General features: G+C 41.1%; 2 long non-coding RNA genes and 1 pseudogene across 4 annotated transcripts; all 3 read left to right on the forward strand.

The window, feature by feature from the left end:
• The first annotated feature begins 1,372 nt into the window (after positions 1-1,372).
• LOC145550460 (uncharacterized) lies at positions 1,373-13,960 on the forward strand (annotated as a pseudogene). The gene is made up of 2 exons (XR_014086352.1): positions 1,373-1,602; positions 11,730-13,960. The product of XR_014086352.1 is annotated as an uncharacterized LOC145550460 (transcript).
• On the forward strand, positions 3,051-5,230 carry LOC145550462 (uncharacterized). The gene is made up of 3 exons (XR_014086354.1): positions 3,051-3,113; positions 3,187-3,244; positions 3,314-5,230. It is a non-coding gene; the product is annotated as an uncharacterized LOC145550462 (long non-coding RNA).
• Positions 7,079-10,539, forward strand: LOC145550463 (uncharacterized). Of its 2 annotated transcripts, none has more exons than XR_014086356.1 (3): positions 7,079-9,545; positions 9,617-9,678; positions 10,084-10,539. It is a non-coding gene; the product is annotated as an uncharacterized LOC145550463 (long non-coding RNA). The 2 variants fall into 2 exon arrangements; XR_014086355.1 differs by lacking the exon at positions 10,084-10,539 and adding an exon at positions 9,752-10,027.
• Positions 13,961-14,554: the final 594 nt, after the last annotated feature.

Below are 14,554 nucleotides of genomic sequence, written 5' to 3' on the forward strand. Positions count from 1 at the left end.
TGTTTGGGTTTTTTCAGTGGGCATAAAAAATTGAAAATCAAATTTTATGTCCAAATGAGTAAATTGTCGTTATTGATCCTTAATTGTGAGAAATAAAAAACCTCATTGCACAAATATGATTGAAATGGTTATATTGGAATTAATAATCAGATACAAAAAAGTTTTGGAGGATGTTTTAGGTTCTGACGCTATTGCATGACTAAACACTCTCCGGGTCAAATGACCCACGAACATTATTGCTGTACCTCAGAAACAAACATAATAGGAGGGTTAAGTTAATATTGACACATTTTCTCACACACGCTAATATATTTGGTAATCAAATGACTAAAAACAGAGTTTATTACTTTTAATGTGACTATTTAGTTGTTTGGGGGATTTTGAATAAAGAGCACAATTTGATAGAAATTATTCTGATAGTTTTATATTGACACTGATGAACACACACACTTTTACAGCATTTATTCAATAATATATGACATGAATCCATAATTTAACGTGCATTTAACATTTGAAGAAGACAAGAAAAAAATAATTTTCTTTTATTTTTGACATTTTATTGTAACAACAATAAACTTTGATAATCAGACATTGTCAAACATTAGCTACATATTTTCTTACTTTTGTCCTGCAAAAATATACAGTATAAAAGTTAACTTTGCTATGGACAGCAGAGCGGAAATAAATTCTAACAGTTAATTATTTTATTTCATTACATTAGCTGTCTTGATACTATGGAGGAATTCAAAGGTGTATCGTCTCATAAATTAAGAGACGATACACAAAACTCCATTCTCTCCGGCTCACCGACAACCAGGAAGACATTTAATGCACATCTGCGGCATCACACATTACATGTTCATCAGCTCATCATCACGACCTCGTGGAAGTTAAATCTGCTCCTTCAGAGGACCATTAGTCAGATTGTTAGTTCTTATCTGTCCAAACAGACATCCTTTCCATGTTCTGTTTTCGCTCCATTTGCGTGCAACGCACAATGGAATCAAAAGAGACGCACCAAAATCTTCTGCAATAACAACTCAATAATATTTCGGCTCCGACATAATGAAAAGACACTTGCTAGGAATTCCTTCCACAACAACTTACTGGGTCAGATTGACCCGGACATTCGACATAATACATTCCTTTTCAGTAAAACATATCTTAATGTGAATTAACATAACTTTTAACTATTAATATAAATATATATTAATATAATATATTATATATAAAATATATTTCACCTAAAAATACACAAAACGTGCCCCCTTCACTTCCGGATTGCAATGTCAGTCTCATACCATTTCCAAATGAGGTATGAGACCGACAGTGGTCCCTTTCCCCCTTTCTGTTTGCTGCACGGGTCCTTCTCGCTCCATGAGGCGTCTACGTATTTATGTCTATGCTTCTCACTGCCATTAAAGAGAAGAAGATAGGAAAAAAACAAGATGGTGCATGGTTTGTTTAGTGGAATTTTCGAGAGTTTGTCTAAACGAGTTTATCAACAAGTATTTGACTGCTGCTGAAGAAACATTCACAGAGTTGATCAAAGCAGACTTCTGGATTTCTCCCGGAAGCCCAAGATAATCTTATACCGAATAGGTAAGAAACGCCAGCGTTTGGATTCAGGTTAAGGTTTGAATGTATGAAACTTTCTGCATGAGGGTCATTTTAGTAACCGTTCCCCTCCTTTATAAATGTTTTTATATCAGATAAAAGACGCAAACATCACAACTACGCTGTAAGAATGGCTTATTTATGTAGAGAGAAAAAAGAACCAGTTATCTTTCTTAGGGCTCTCCTCCTTAAACTGCTGAGACTTACTTTCATAAACAGGAGAAATATGAAGAACATTTCAGCAAAAGGCTAGTAAAGCAAGTGTTTCACGCAACAGGGCTGGTGTCGGTGTAACAGATGCAGATTTTTCCTGTAAACAGGATACAACAGGTTAAAATAACGAGGCAGACACAACTCCGTATTTCTAAAATCCTCCTGGAATCTGTTCTGTTTATTAGACATTGTGTCAATGTTATTTTTCTGTCATTTGTCAACAGGTTTGTTTCTATAATGAACAGTTTCTTTTTATCCTTCCATATAGACACAACTTACGGTGGCCGACGGGTGCAAAAGCGCAGCAACAGAGAAAACATTCAAACAAAAAAAGAGACGCAAACAAATGAAATGGAGCAAACAAGAAGAGATGACGCAAACAAAAAGCAAAGAAAATGCAAACAAAAAGTCGCAAACAAATAGCAAATAAAATGCAGCAAACAAAAGAAAAGATGCAATAAGTGCTTAAAACGGAAGTGCTCCAGACCACTAGAGGGAGTCGAACAAAAAACAGCTGAGCTCAAATTTAGGTTCCGCATCCTTTAAAACGGGTGTTCAGAAAAGCAGCAATGGCAGCAAAATTAATTTTGCTGTATTACACAAAATGATTTTCGGCGAGAATGTAGATGTATAGATCTCAAATATCTGCTAGGTGCATCAAAAAATCACTTAATAGCAATATTGCTCAGACGTTTTCGGTGACCTCGCTGCATTAACAGCCAGCTCCCCTCGCCAGCTGTCAGCTGACCGGGCGCTCCATGTTCGGTACACCGAGAGAGAACGCACGTCTCCCGGCAAATCGTTTTAAAAACTCCTGCTAGTTTCCCCCTATGAGTGGAGGTGGAACACAGATATTAAGCCTGTAAAAATTTTTGGTTCAATGAACTATTTAATTTATTCCTGAACAAATGGGTTTGACTGATTAAAGTTAAGCCTTCAAACATAATAGCTTTATTTAACTGTAATGTCTTACTTCCTGAGATCTAGAGAGTATTTGAAAATGAATAATTTGCCTATGTAGCAGCATAAATGGTACGCTGCCACTTTAAGAGTAATTTCAGCTGCTGCATATAAGCAAGCGTTCACCTGACATGAGGTTGCTTGTGTCGTGACGTCAAACTGAAGTTGCTCCCTTTGTTTGCGCCGTTCTGGGTAAGCGTGGGTGTTATCATTTGTCAGCTTTAGGAATGGCTAGTAATGTCAGCTGGTTTGTCTGCTTAGCCTCCTTCGCTGCACCTTTAATATCGGGGTCGATCTGTCCATTCATTTCTGCTGATAGGAAGGTAAGAGCTTAGCGTGGCTAAGTAACACCCGTTTCATGTAAACAAAACCTTCACATACCATTTTTTATTACAGTTGCACTGCATCTAGGTGGTACTGAGGATCTGATTATTGGGCATTTATCAGGTCACAGGTAAACGGCTGCTGCAAGTTATAAATTTTGTTGTAGCAGTTGAATTAATTTGCTATATTTTTTTGTTAGCCACCTGATGACTCTTCGGCATTGCACCTGGATTGATGCTCGCTGCTGTTTTGCCTAACTCCAAATTGTTTTAAAAAGACCAACTTGAACTTGCCCTGCTTCTGGGAGCAGTGATGGCGCTATTGAAGGAATGAACTGCAACATTGTAGCGCCATTGTACCACTGTTTTACTTGTATTGTTTCATTTTTTTGTCTTTCTTTTAAGGACTGAGGCTTCTGTGGTGGCGGTGGTGACCCCTGGTGGCGGTGTCTTGTCTCGCGTGTTTTGTTGGAGCACCTTTTCTTTCTTTGCCGTGTTTTTGTAGTGTCTAGGTGATTCCCTTTTTCTGCACTGGATGTTGCCCCTTTCCCTCACTACTTCCCCACTGGTAAGCCTCAGTTTCCTTTGCAATTTAGACGTTTTATGATAAATCTTGTTAACTGCATTCACTGTTTTAACCATTCAATTTCAGATCATTATTTTAAAAAAGAGATTATAAAGACGAATAAACTTTGTAGAACTTCCTGAATCTTGTCTCATTTTCCAGCAGAACGTACTTGCGTCCTTTCATTACATTTTCCTGGAATTATTCCAGGTGGCGTTGTTGGTCATTATAACCTGTAAGAGTTTATATCTTGGGTTCATAATTAAAAATAAAGAAAATCCACCCCCCAGGTTGCCACAAATTGGCGTTGTTGGCAGGATTATTGCTGTGTAAAAGGAGACTTGATTCCTTAGTTTTTTTTTGTTTTTCTGTATGTGTAGTGGTCTTGTGTTTTGTTTGCTTTGGAGGAGAATTGTGTTGTGTGTACAGGCAAAACAGCAGTGAGCCCATCTAGTAAAGGATCCAGATTATGGAGGAGGAGATCCAAGAAATGCGGGACTTGATTGTCCGATTGAAAGCAGACAACGAACGACTGCGTCAGGAACAGTCACTCTCTGCCCCAGGTACTTCTACTGCCACTTCTACTTCAAGCACATCTCAGAGTGCTTTGCCCGCCTCAGGTCCCCTTGTGTCAGAGAGGTTGGTGTTTGTGCCTCGTGACAGGAAATGTCCGATGTTCAGGGGAAGATCCGGTATAGGGTTAAATGAATGGTTGGAGGAGGCTGAGGTCTGTATGAGGGCACGTCACTTATCACCTGTTGATCAGGCTTTTTATTTGTATGATCATTTGGAGGGTGAGGCGCGAGAGGAGCTCAGATACCGCTCTAGTGCTGAACGGACTGATCCAGCTTGCATTATTAGAGTGCTAAAAGAGGTATATGGTTGTACTGATTCCTATGTCTCGTTGCAAGAGGCTTTCTTTTCTAGAAAGCAGCAGGAAGATGAAACTCTTCAAGAATTTTCACTTGCACTAATGGGATTAATGGAGAAGGTTAAAGCCTCTGCACCCACTAATATGGTTAATGCTGATGTATTGTTGAGGGATCAGTTTGTGGAGCATGTTCTAGATGGTCCACTGCGGCGTGCATTGAAACAGTTTGTACGGGAGAAGCCTGCAGCTACTTTACTTGATGTCAGGGCTGAAGCTATTAGGTGGGAACGGGAGGGCTCATCTGGCGATAGTAGGGCCCGGAGTCTTTCAGTTCCATCACTTGGATTTCAGTATGCTGTCCAGAGCACTGCTCAGATTAGTCCAAGGGATCAGGGGTCAGAATTGAGGGCACTGCATGATATGTTGGCACGACAACAAGAGCAATTAAATAAACTTACTCAGAGCGTTGCCTCTTTTGGTCAAACCCACCAACAAAGTCGTCCCCCTCGTAATGCCCCTATAGTCTGTAGACGGTGCCAACAGCCAGGTCATTATGCCAGGGAATGTGACGGTGTACGTGTCCCTTCACGTTTTCACTCTCATGGCTCTCGACAGCCCTCTAGTTCCTTGCCTCATGACTCTGCGGTCTCGGAAAACTAGTTCCCACTGAACTGTTGAGCCGCAGTTCGGGTGGGGTCACTATTGGCTCAGTCACAGCACCATGTGAGGGTAGGGAAACACCAGAGCTTGTTGCATCGTGTCCTCATGTAGATGTGTGTTTGGGAGGTGTTAGGGTGCCCTGTCTAATTGACACTGGTTCCATGGTGTCAACCCTTACAGAAAGTTTCTTTAAGGATCATTTTAAGTCTGGGGGCCCTGATGGTTTACGCCCTTGTTACTGGTTGCAGCTTAAGGCAGCAAATGGGCTAAATATCCCCTACCTTGGGTACATAGAGCTTAGTGTTGAACTTTGCGGCAAAGATATCCCAAACTGCGGTGTTTTAATTGTAAAAGATCCCCCTGGCAAAGTACCTCCTACACCAGGTGTTTTGGGCATGAATGTAATTCAAAAATGCTATTATGAACTTTTTGTGCAGCACGGTGCAGGGTTGTTCACTCGGGACAACGTCCCACAAGCCCCACATGAAATCTGGCCTGCATTGCAAAAGTGCCATCAGGCAAGTTTGCAGGACTTATCAGACTGTGTGGGGAAGGTAAAAGTGCGGGGTCGTGCAGTATGTAGAGTTCCAGGTGGGGTTATGAAGCTAGTGGCTGCTACATGCACTGATCAGCTGTCACAGGCTGCACTATTTGAGCCTCCTGAGTCAGGTTTGCCTGGGGTTTGCTTGCCTCTCCTGCTCTTGTCCGTGTGGTGCGAGGCACAGCCTACATACCAGTTGTTAATGTGGGCTCTACAGACATATTGCTTTACCCACGTACTGTAATTGGTACTCTGCAGCATGTTAATGTTATCAGTCTGCCTGCTGGTGTTACAGAAGAGCCCTCATATACAGCTAAGGTGTCCTCTCAGGTTGTAGTCTCTGTGCAGGACCAAATTGAGGCCATTGACCTTTCCCAACTGCCCAGTACACATCAGGGTCAGGTGAGGACCCTTCTTAGGGATTATTCATCTGTCTTTGCAGAAAATGATGGTGACTTGGGGTGTACAAATATAATTAGTCATGACATACCCCTTATTGATGAGACTCCTGTAAAGCAGCGTTACAGGCGTATACCACCATCAGACTATGAAGCGGTAAAGAATCACATCAATCAGCTACTTAGTGCTAATGTGATCAGAGAGAGCTGCAGCCCATATGCATCACCCATTGTGTTGGTCAAAAAGAAGGATGGGAGCCTGAGAATGTGTGTGGACTATCGGCAGCTTAACAGCAAAACCCGCAAAGATGCCTTTCCATTACCACGCATCGAGGAGTCTTTAGATGCACTTACAGGCGCCTGCTGGTTCTCTACATTGGACCTGGCAAGTGGTTACAACCAAGTACCTGTTACAGAAGCCGATCGTCATAAAACGGCATTCTGCACGCCATTTGGTCTATTTGAGTGGAATAGAATGCCCTTTGGCCTTTGTAATGCGCCCAGTACGTTTCAGAGACTTATGCAGCGCATTTTCTCTGACAAACAGAATCAGTCATTGCTTCTGTATCTTGATGACATAGTTGTGTTTTCTTCTACTGTGGAACAGCATTTGGAGCGTTTGGGGATGGTGCTTGGACGCCTGAAGAGAGAGGGTCTCAAGGCAAAGCTGACAAAGTGCTCCTTTCTTCAGCCAGAAGTTAAATACCTGGGCCATGTCATTTCTAATAAAGGCGTTGCAACTGATCCATCTAAAATTGAGGCAGTGGTTAACTGGCAGCGCCCCACCACATCCACTGAGCTAAGGTCCTTCCTTGGGTTCGCCAGTTACTATCGACGGTTCGTTGCAGGCTTTGCTAAGTTGGCTGCGCCCCTTCACCAACTAGTGGGACAGAAAAGCAGTCCAAGAGCAAAGAAGCGGCCAAGACAGGACATCACTGAGGGTTGGACTGCAGAACACCAACAGAGCTTTGAGGAACTGAAGAGAAGGCTGACTACCTCACCTGTGTTGGCCTACGCTGACTTTTCTCTGCCTTTTATTCTAGAAGTGGATGCGAGCCATGGTGGTCTGGGGGCTGTCCTCTCCCAACAACAGGATGGGGGGGTGCGTCCTATCGCCTATGCCAGCCGAGGATTAAGGCCGACTGAACGCAATATGGATAACTACAGCTCCATGAAACTTGAATTTCTAGCCCTTAAATGGGCAATGACTGAGAAATTCAGAGAATACTTGTTGGGCCATAAATGCCTTGTATTCACTGACAACAATCCCCTCAGTTATCTCAGTACTGCCAAGCTGGGTGCCACTGAGCACAGATGGGCTGCACAACTTGCCTCCTTTGACTTTAAGATCCAGTACCGGTCCGGGCGTGCGAACAGGAATGCAGATGCCCTTTCCAGAAAACATCCATCTACTGGAGAACAGGTTGGTGCTCTCGTTCCAGGGAGCAGTCTGCCTGAATCTCTGCAACTGATGATGGAGAGACAGGATGCTACTCAAGCTGCCATCACCGTCCTTCCTGAACGCACCACAAAGGATATGCAAGTATTACAACATGCTGACCCAGTCTTGCAGGAACTTTGGAGCTTCTGGGCTCGCAGGAAACAACCTGACCGCACAGAGCGAAGGGACTTGCCGTCGCCTCTGTTGGCATTCCTGAGGCAGTGGGATCGTTTGGTGGAGAAGGATGGTGTCCTCCACCGCAAGACCTTTCGCCCTGATGGTGCTGAGGAGATGCTACAGTTGTTGCTGCCCACAGCCTTGAAGGAGGAGGTCCTGACTCGGGCGCACCAAGATCATGGACATCAAGGTGTGGACAGGACTCTCTCACTTCTGAGGACAAGATGTTACTGGCCAAAAATGTCCTCTGATGTTGTTGATTGGTGCAGGTCATGCGAGCGGTGCCAAGTGGCAAAAGATACCCTGCCTACTGCACGGACATATATGAGCCATTTGCTAGCATCACGGCCCAATGAGATCCTTGCCATGGATTTCACAGTCCTAGAGCCTTCTCAAGATGGCCGAGAGAATGTGCTCATCTTAACTGATGTTTTTAGCAAGTACACCCTAGCCATACCAACCAGAGACCAACGTGCCTCTACTGTGGCCCATGTCCTGGTGACGGAGTGGTTTTCAAAATTTGGTGTGCCAGCCCGTGTTCATTCGGATCAGGGGCGTAATTTTGAAAGTTCCCTCATCCAGCAGCTCTGTCAATTTTATGGCATCAAGAAGTCCAGGACCACACCGTACCACCCTGCTGGAAATGGACAATGTGAAAGGTTTAATCGTACGCTTCATAACCTGTTGCGTACCCTTCCTACCACCAGCAAAAGGGCATGGACTGCTTATTTGCCACAAGTTGTCTTTTGTTATAACACCACACCACATCAGAGCACTGGAGAAAGTCCCTTCTTTCTGATGTTTGGCCAACAACCTAGGCTTCCTTTAGATTTTCTGCTCGGCCATGTATCAGAACCAAGTGCTGGCAGTGTTGAAAAGTGGGTTGCAGAGCATCAGACGCGCCTGAAACTGGCTTTTGAGGAAGCCAGGGAGAAGCTGAAGACTGCTGCGGATAGGAGAAAGAGAAATAATGACCAGCATGTTCAAGACTCACCTCTGCATGAAGGCCAACTTGTTCTACTTCGAAACACCAGTCACCAGGGAAGACACAAAATTCAGGATCTGTGGCGTTCCAAAGTGTACAAGGTCCTGAAAGTGTTGGGTGACACTGGAGCAGTTTACACTGTTGCTCCTAAAGATGAATTGAACAAAATTAAAAGGGTCCATCGGTCTCTACTGAAACCAGTGGTTTGCAGTGACGTCCCAGCATCACCTCATGGGGAGCCACTAATGACTGATTCATCCTCTGAGGATGAAACTGATCCTGATTTGTTTTTGGAGGTAAATGTCCACCAGCCACCACTTTCTTTGCCCACCGTCCCACAAATGGTCAGAAATGACACTGTTCCTCTGTCCTCCGGGGTATCCCATCATGAAGCTCCCTCAACATCTGCATCTCAAACTCCTAGTGTTGCCAGCTCAAGTAATGATCAGGGCCCTCCCAGGGTGGCGAGGAGAACTGCACGCTCAACAGCAGGTCAACATTCCAATCTCCACCATCTCCCAAGACCAATGGCATTAGCGCATGGGGCTGCAGACTCTCCTGATTCACATTGCAATGCTGTTTCTGTAGTATTTAGACCTTGGTGCTAGTATTTTTAGAGGTCGTCGTCGGGGCGTCGACGCAAGTTGGGGGGGTAGACTGTAGCAGCATAAATGGTACGCTGCCACTTTAAGAGTAATTTCAGCTGCTGCATATAAGCAAGCGTTCACCTGACATGAGGTTGCTTGCGTCGTGACGTCAAATTGAAGTTGCTCCCTTTGTTTGCGCCGTTCTGGGTAAGCGTGGCTGTTTGACCATTTGTCAGCTTTAGGAATGGCTATTAATGTCAACTGGTTTGTCTGCTTAGCCTCCTTCGCTGCACCTTTAATATCGGGGTCGATCTGTCCATTCATTTCTGCTGATAGGAAGGTAAGAGCTTAGCGTGGCTAAGTAACACCCGTTTCATGTAAACAAAACCTTCACATACCATTTTTTATTACAGTTGCACTGCATCTAGGTGGTACTGAGGATCTGATTATTGGGCATTTATCAGGTCACAGGTAAACGGCTGCTGCAAGTTATAAATTTTGTTGTAGCAGTTGAATTAATTTGCTATATTTTTTTGTTAGCCACCTGATGACTCTTCGGCATTGCACCTGGATTGATGCTCGCTGCTGTTTTGCCTAACTCGAAATTGTTTTAAAAAGACCAACTTGAACTTGCCCTGCTTCTGGGAGCAGTGATGGCGCTATTGAAGGAATGAACTGCAACATTGTAGCGCCATGGTACCACTGTTTTACTTGTATTGTTTCATTTTTTTGTCTTTCTTTTAAGGACTGAGGCTTCTGTGGTGGCGGTGGTGACCCCTGGTGGCGGTGTCTTGTCTCGCGTGTTTTGTTGGAGCACCTTTTCTTTCTTTGCCGTGTTTTTGTTGTGTCTAGGTGATTCCCTTTTTCTGCACTGGATGTTGCCCCTTTCCCTCACTACTTCCCCACTGGTAAGCCTCAGTTTCCTTTGCAATTTAGACGTTTTATGATAAATCTTGTTAACTGCATTCACTGTTTTAACCATTCAATTTCAGATCATTATTTTAAAAAAGAGATTATAAAGACGAATAAACTTTGTAGAACTTCCTGAATCTTGTCTCATTTTCCAGCAGAACGTACTTGCGTCCTTTCATTACATTTTCCTGGAATTATTCCAGGTGGCGTTGTTGGTCATTATAACCTGTAAGAGTTTATATCTTGGGTTCATAATTAAAAATAAAGAAAATCCACCCCCCAGGTTGCCACACTTACATTCCTTTCTATAAATGTTTAAACATTTTAGAATCAAACAGATTTCTTTTTTAGTATGGAACAGCCTTTATCACAAAAGGTGAAGAATAATACAGAAAAAAAGAGTAAAAAACTAGCTTCGAGTCCGATTTTTTCCTTAGCACTCTGTGCTTCACGTTGTCACGGTTGCTAAGCAACATAACGCCGAGATGGAGGCTAGGCAGCTAGCTGAAGGCTACAGCTTCTCTCTTCTGGTCGTCCATATTCGTGGCCTTCGAAGGACCCGTCTTCCGTAGACCGGGCCGTTTCTCACATAGACATAATAAAAGGACAGACGCCTAATGGACCGCTCTCGTCTTATCAATACATATTTATATAAATATAGACAGAAATAAATAATGATTAATACTGAATAATATTAAGCTATACATGTTTAGCGCGCACACACACACACACATAGGAAACCTTCAAAACAAAAACGGGAGATTTGGGAGGTATCTTACTTTGACAGAGTGAAGTTCATAATAGCCATTGCCATCTTTGTAAACTTTTCTGGTGAATGTTATAACGTGTAATATTATTATTTTATAATATTGTTTCATTTCTATAATAGGCTCTTGTATCAGATATCTAAGTCAGTGTTAGAAAATAACTGAAACTTTTTAAAAAATAATCTCGGTTACCTTTCAGAGCGGGGACTGAACACCAAGTACTATAGCACTTATACCAGCTAGCATTAACTGATATTTCACTGGTGGACATAAATACAGTAAAGTAATATTCTAATCACAAAATATACACAATATTATGTCCATCTTACTTGCAAAACTTTGTCTGTCAAGCCCTCATGTCAATAGTCCGTCGATCTGATCAACAATATCCTGCGGTGCTGAGGCATCTTCTGTTGTTTTGGTTGAGCACAGCAGGAGGGTCTTTTGTTTGCGTCTCTTTTTTTGTTTGTAATAGCTCCAACATAGAAAATGTTAGAAATAATACTAGAAAATAATTTTTAAACAATAACAATCATTCATACAGTGAATAAATTAATCAGAAATATTTAATTTGGTAATTTTCCAAATGTCAGCTGAATGTCTGCACTCTTGAATTTTCAGATGTGTTTATTTGGTGATTTCTGTCTTTAATGATGAAAGTCTGTTATTCAGTAACGTTAACAATTCCTCTTTTTTCTGTTTTCCTCTCCAGATTGCCTGCAACATAACGTTTATGAGAACGAGATGTATAACCAGGAGAGGAGATCCAATCTGGACCAGGACGAGGTAGAACCTCTGCAGGTGAAACAAGAAAAAGAAGAGCCAGAAGATCAACATATAAAAGAAGAGCAGCGGGATCTAGAATATCAACAAATAAAAGTGGAAGAGAAAGAAGTTTACTCCAGTCAGGGTGAAGAACAGCTTGAATTAAAACAGGAGACTGATACCTGCATGGTGGTTCCTGTTTATGAGCAAACAAACCAAATTGAATCAGAACCAAACAAGGAGCAGGTCATCTTCCAGGAAGCTGCTGAAGCTGAGAAGCAAAATCAGAAAAGAAGAAAACCTTTCTCCTGTGTGACCTGTAAAAAGCTTTTTGCTTGCAAATATTCTCTTGATGCTCATATGAGGATTCACAGAGGTGAAAAGCCGTTTTCATGTGTTAACTGTGGAAAAAGTTTGTCACAAACTTCGTTTAACACAGCACATGATGATTCACACAGTTGAAAAGCCATTTTCATGTGTTAACTGTGGAAGAAGTTTTAATCACAAAAATGGTTTAACACAGCACATGATGATTCACACAGGTGAAAAGCCGTTTTCATGTGTGAACTGTGGAAAAAGTTTTAGCCGAAAACCGACTTTAACTCAGCATATGATGATTCACACAGGTGAAAAGCCGTTTTCATGTGTGACCTGTGGAAAAAGTTTTAGTCACAAACTTAGTTTAACACAGCACATGATGATTCACGCAGGTGAAAAGCCGTTTTCATGTGTGACCTGTGGAAAAAGTTTTAGTCACAAACGGCATTTAACTCAGCACATGATGATTCACACAGGTGAAAAGCCGTTTTTATGTGGGACCTGTGGAAAAAGTTTTAGTCACAAACTTAGTTTAACTTGGCACATGATGATTCACACAGGTGAAAAGCCAATTTCATGTGTGACCTGTGGGAAATGTTTTAGTCACAAACGGCATTTAACTCAGCACATGATGATTCACACAGGTGAAAAGCCGTTTCCATGTCTGACCTGTGGAAAAAGTTTTAGCCGAAAACTGACTTTAACTCAGCACATGATGATTCACACTGGTGAAAAGCCGTTTCCATGTGTGACCTGTGGAAAAAGTTTTAGTCACAAAATTGGTTTAACTCGGCACATGAGGCGTCACACAGGTTGAACGCCGTAGAACTATTTTCCATATATGTCCTATGTAGAGGTTAATATAAAAGACAGTTAGATGAAAACCGGAGGACCTCTTGTCTATAAAGTGGGAAAATTGTTTAATATTTGAATTTGTTAAATGTGATCATTTGGATCTTGACATTTGCATAATTGGAGATGTAAAATATGAACTTGCAGGATTGATTTGTATTATTCTGGATAGAGAGAATTAGTGGTGTGAATGAAATATACTTTATTACATTTTTAATCCAAAATAAGATGTGCTGTTGTGTACTATTTGTAGATTTTCATTAATTGTTTTGCGATCTGAAATTTACAGTATTAAAAAAGTCTTTGATGATTTTGTATTTACAGCAAAATAAACTGAAACTCATGTTTTTTGTTTTACATTATATTAACCAGTCTATATAAAAGCTTTTTAAATAAATTAGCATGCCCTTTTACTAAGAAAATGCAATATACAATATAAACATATTTTCCTTCATTGATCGTTCTTGATTGTACAAATTATGTGTGATTATTGTCTCCAATAATTTGGTGTTTCGCTTGTCTTGGTTGTATAATTTTTCTTTTTTTTACTATCTTTTTTTAAAGTTTAAACTAATTGAATCTATAAACATATAGATATGCATTTTATTAAGTCCTTACAAAGTCACTTATCACTTAAATATCATTTGACGTAAGCTAATATAAGTGAATGGACCGAACTTCACAAAGTGCTATTCTGCAAAGTAGTTTAAGTTAATATTTGACACATTTTCTCAGACACGCTAATATTTTTGGTAATCAAATAAATGACTAAACACTGAGTTTATGACTTTTAATGTGATTATTTAGTTGCTTTGGGGAGTTTATCAATAAAGAGCACTGTTTTTATTTGATAGAAATTATTCTGATATTTTTATATGGACACTGAACACACACACTTTTATTCAAGAATATATTGACATGAATCCATAATTTAATGTGCATTTAACATTTGAAGAAGACAAGAAAAAAAATAACTTCCTTTTATTTTCTGACATTGTAACAATAAACTTTGATAAATCAGACATTATCAAACATTAGCTACATATTTTTCTTACTTTTGTCCTGCAAAAATATTACAGTATAAAAGTTAACTTTGCTATGGTCAGCAGAGTGGAAATAAATTCTAATAGTTTATTTTTATTTCATTACATTAGCTGTCTTGATACATTAGTACTTCATATTGAGATATTTCTCCTAAAAATACACCAAAGGTGAAAGAAAAAAAAGTGCAATAAAACAAATTCATGTATATTACACTGGGAATTCTGGCCACAGGCAGGGCTTCAGTCTGCTGGTCAAACTGGGAGAACTCCGACTTCTGAGAAGTCCTGGTTCACAGGCTAAAGCCAAGGATAAAAGAAAATTGATACAAAAGTGAAATAGAAAATACACATCTGATTCCTTCAGAAACAACATACATTTTCAGCACTCAGCGTCTTTATAGCTAAATAACGACATGGTGAAGCTGAGCTGACTAAGGAACAGCAGCTCCAGTTGTGTTACCACCTCCCCGACACTAGAGGCAGTAGTAAGCCCGAAAAGATGCGACTAAGGGGCAGATTTAGAAGTTCACAGAAAACTACAGAATTTGCTAAAAACTCT

The sequence above is a fragment of the Poecilia reticulata genome, unplaced genomic scaffold, assembly GCF_904066995.2.
Source record: "Poecilia reticulata unplaced genomic scaffold, P_reticulata-male-v2 Scaffold_52, whole genome shotgun sequence".
In the NCBI taxonomy this organism is placed as follows: Eukaryota; Metazoa; Chordata; class Actinopteri; order Cyprinodontiformes; family Poeciliidae; genus Poecilia; species Poecilia reticulata.